This window comes from Corapipo altera, unplaced genomic scaffold (genome assembly GCF_003945725.1).
Source record: "Corapipo altera isolate COAL_440 unplaced genomic scaffold, ASM394572v1 105, whole genome shotgun sequence".
Lineage (NCBI taxonomy): Eukaryota > Metazoa > Chordata > Aves > Passeriformes > Pipridae > Corapipo > Corapipo altera.
The window spans coordinates 20,495-24,646 of NW_020884965.1; the positions used below are offsets into that span (position 1 = coordinate 20,495).

Sequence of the window (4,152 nt, forward strand, 5' to 3'; positions counted from 1 at the left end):
AGGAACAATCAGGAACACCCAGCCTGGGTTCAGGAAGACGTTTGCAGGCGCTGCTTTATTTACCACGTCTCTTCTCAGTTCTGGGATGTAACTGTGTTATCTGGTGAGTGACAGCAGTGGGATGGATGGGATGGGAGTTAATCTGTGTCCACCATCTCTCTTGATTTCTCCTTCATTTCCATTTCTTTTAAAAGTGGAAGTTTCATTAAAAAAGCAGCACTTTTCTATTAAATAAGTAGCAGAGAAGAATGACTGCCTCTGTATCTCATCAGCAGTGAATCTTTTTAAAACCACTCAGGAGACAAGGCTCAAATCATATATTTAATAAGAATCACTTGGATATCACTTCTTAAAGCAATTAACATATTATTAGAGATAAGCCAAGATGCAACAATTAGACCCAGATTTCTAAGACAGATTCCTACGGTTTCGGAGGGCGCAGACCTCGGGCCGTGGCCTCAGCAATCACCTCTGCATGTCACAAACCAGTGTCAGAATTTCACTTGCACAGACACAGCAGATTAAATTCTCACTTTCATTCCTCATTTTGCTCGTGCTGATTTTCCTGATTCTTCTCAGTCATTGAAAGCTGCAATTACAGCAGCAACAAGGGGCAAATACCTCAGCGGGGGCTCTGAGTGATCATTTCCAGCTTCCCCTTCCTTGTGGAGAGTCAGGGGGTTGTTTTCCACATGGAGCATGAAGGAAAGGCATCTGTGAACCTTAATAAAGGATCAAAGAGCTCATCACCAGCAGGATCCTCGTCTTGTGCCCCCTGAGCGCAGGGATGGCACCGATGGCGCTGGGAGATGCTCTGCTGGGGGCTGCTGGACACAGGGACATCCCAGAGGGGCTGTGGTGACAATCCAGGGAGCTAAACACAGCCAGTCCCTCCTGCCTGGCAGCTGGAGCAGCTCCTGCCAGGGATGGGAGCCGAGGAGAAGCCACACATTCAGTGGTGCTGCCGGTAGCAGCGGGGCAGACGGAGGGCTGGGGGGTGGCACCTCATCCCACCACGATTGAATGTGACAAAGCCCATCTGCTGGTGCCCTGGGCACTGGCAGGACTCGAGCTGGACTGGGAACTAGGAATTCTACAACATTTTTGGTTGTTTATCCTGAAACATGCAGGCTTTTCCCTCCTCTGACCCACACGTGGCTGCCGCTGGTGACTGACAGCAGACTGATTGCTCAATTAAAGGGCTTTTTAGCAGTTTGACCAACCCCCCGGACCTGCCTGGAGTCCACTTCAGCAGCAAATTGCTTTTCTTAGAAGGCAGCAACAAACGGAAGGGGGAAAACATATCATGCATCTAAAGATTTGTGATCATATCGGGGTTGGTAAGGGCTGAGATTTATTACACGAGAGATGATGCAACAGCGAAGAAGGAGAGCAGAATTCTACATTGACTCCCTACTTTGCAGTTCAGGACAACTAAGAGGTTTTACTTCATTAAGGAAGGCAAGGGAAAAAAATCAGGGACAACCCTAATGCTTGAGGGAGTCCTGTAAAGCCTAAATGAACAATCAGTCCTACGTTGCTGTAGAAGGAACAATGAAATATATCTGCTTCTGTTCAATAAATTACTAAAACATCAGTTATAAACCTGCTGCATGGCATTGAAAATTAAACTCGTTAAACATCCAGGTAGCTTCATCCTGATGCAAATGGAAGACAGGCATGAGTGCTCTGCAGCAAACAACTCTGTGCACATCCCATCTTTGGGAGCCATATTTACACATACATCTCATATATTAATATATTTTAGTGCACCCTAGCCAGAGGGCAACCAGAAAGAGTATTATTCTGTGAGAAGGACAGGAGAAGGGCTGGCTTCTCCTCTCTGCTGGGCAAGGCCTGTGTCCATCCATGGGCAGCAATTGTGCAGGGACCATATTTCCCTTTTCCAGGTGAGCCAGACACCAGGGCCCCAAACAGTGGTCTCCTGTGACAGTTGGGTGGGTTTGGGAGCCAAGAGTTGGCAGCCAAAATTATTGTGAGACCAGTCCACCACATTAACAAGCCTGAAGTGACTTGCAGGTCAAGAATTTCAGCCAAAGTGCCATTTTTTGGTCTCTTGCCTTCCCTCTCTGCTCCTTCCAGAGCTTGGGAAGGTCTGAAGGGACAAGGACAGTCTGGGGAGGGCCTTGACCATGGTGACATACGGAGCAGGCAGGACAGGGAAGAGGACACCACTGCAGAGTTAGGGAGACCACCATTCCTGATGCCCCCAAAGGGTAGGCAGACATCCCACATCGTTCCCAAGGGGAATTTGGGGTCTCCATGGGAGGGACTGGTGCTGCTCAGCACATGGGTGAGGGAGGGGGGAAATGGGAGATCAGTGGGTTTATTCAGTGGCATTTTGTTTGAGGATATCTGAGGTTAAGAGCAGGGGGGATGAAGGGTGTGTTTTGTTCCTCCAGCACTCAGGAAAGGGGCTGCTGGATGCAGGGGCAAGGAAGGGAAAAGAAAGCAAGGACCCAGCAAGACAGCACGTCCTTCACCCTCCTCTCCTTTGGGGCCTGGTGACATTTTCCTCTCACAAGCACCCAAATTTTCACCCTTGCCAGGCAGGTGTATCTAGGGTGGATGACCCTGAACCTACCCAGCCCTTTGGCAGGGCTTGGAGTTGTCTGGGAAAGCAACAATTCCCTGTCAGCACGACGCTCCTGGGGCTGCAGGAGCTCATTCCAGTCGTCCCAGCAGCACCTCCCCGAGAGCTCTGCAGAAGGAACCAGCAGTTCTGCCCCAGTTTCACACAGCTGGGATCAGCTGGGGGAGATTTCAACACAACAAAAGAAAGAAAGCGATGCCCATTTCCCCCATGTCCTCTCCTGATAATATGAATAAAGCTCTGTTTTGATATTCCATCCTTTCCAAAGGAGTCCCGTCGGATCAGTCCAGGTCAGCTGTGGTTGGAGTCACACTCCCCTGACTCTTTCAGCCTTTACTTGATGAAGTTTTTAATTGTCCACCTTTGTCCTGTGCAGCTGCGAAGGATCAGATCGATTCCAGCCATTCCCTTGTTCTCCACTTCCAGGCACCGTCCTGTGCCCTTGTTCAGGATGGCACCATTCTGAAATGAAAGGAATAAATTAAAATTAAAGGATAGTGGGAAAGCATTAAAAAAATTAAGACTATAGGTTGCCTGTGAAGCAAATCAGGGTGGCACCCAGGGGTGCAGACACGTCCTTGGGCTTCAGCTGGGTGGAAATGCAATTCCAATTATAAAATAATTCCTAAAATAAATAATGGGAGTGGAATGAGCATCTATTAACACTGACAGCACCCAAGGAACATCTGGAATCTTTTAATTCCCTGTGTTGGGAAGGTGGGACACTTGTGTACAATGTAGATTATTTACACTCTGCCTTGGCACAAGAATACTGTGTTTTCATGGAGATTACCCACAAGGAATCTGGGAGTCATTGGCAGGGCAGGCCACATCCACCAGATGTAACCAGATCCACCTTTATGGCATCAGAAAGGAAAACTTCTGTTGGAAATGGACCCGAAATCCTGCCCCTGATCCCTCTTCACCTTTTCCCTCTGCCTTTGGACCCGGCACCTGCTGTTCCATGGGATCAGTTGTCCCACACCATCTCGTGTCAGACGTGGTGCCCCAGCCCAGGGTTTGAGAAGGAGACTTGGAACACACCTGGATGAAACTCCAGCGCTTGTGGAGGCTGCTCTTGACCTTCTCACAGTCCAGGAGCTGCGGGAAGCGGCTCTTCCCGTTATCCACCAGGCACCGGGTGTCTGGGAGCAGGGTCGTGGTGCCCAGGGCACCCAGGTGAAGGAACCCCTCCTTCGTGTAACGTGCCAGCTGTGGGCAGGGGAGGACAGAAAGGACCATCAGCACTGTGGGAGCGTCACTAAAGTGATACAGGAAAGGAAAGAACTGTGGGGACGGGGCACAGGGAAAGTGGAACTGAAAAGAGGGGAAAAAAACAACTTTATCCAGCCTTTTTAGCCTTGATTTCTTTGTTTGTTTGTTTGTTTCAGGTGAAAAAAAAAAATGGTGGGGAGATGAGACACAGGGAAGGGGCGTGAATAACTCTGAGCCTTAAATCCATCGGGATTGTCCCACTCTGCTCTGCCCTGGGGCAGCCTCACCTGCAACACTGGGGCAGTTTGGGGGGACACAATGTA

At 49.4% G+C, this 4,152-nt stretch overlaps 1 long non-coding RNA gene across 1 annotated transcript; it reads right to left on the minus strand.

Moving 5' to 3' along the window:
- Nucleotides 1–308: 308 nt before the first annotated feature.
- On the minus strand, nucleotides 309–3,913 carry LOC113957329. The gene is made up of 2 exons (XR_003531131.1): nucleotides 3,659–3,913; nucleotides 309–3,076 (listed from the first exon to the last, which is right to left on the minus strand). It is a non-coding gene; the product is annotated as an uncharacterized LOC113957329 (long non-coding RNA).
- Between the last annotated feature and the right edge of the window lie 239 nt (nucleotides 3,914–4,152).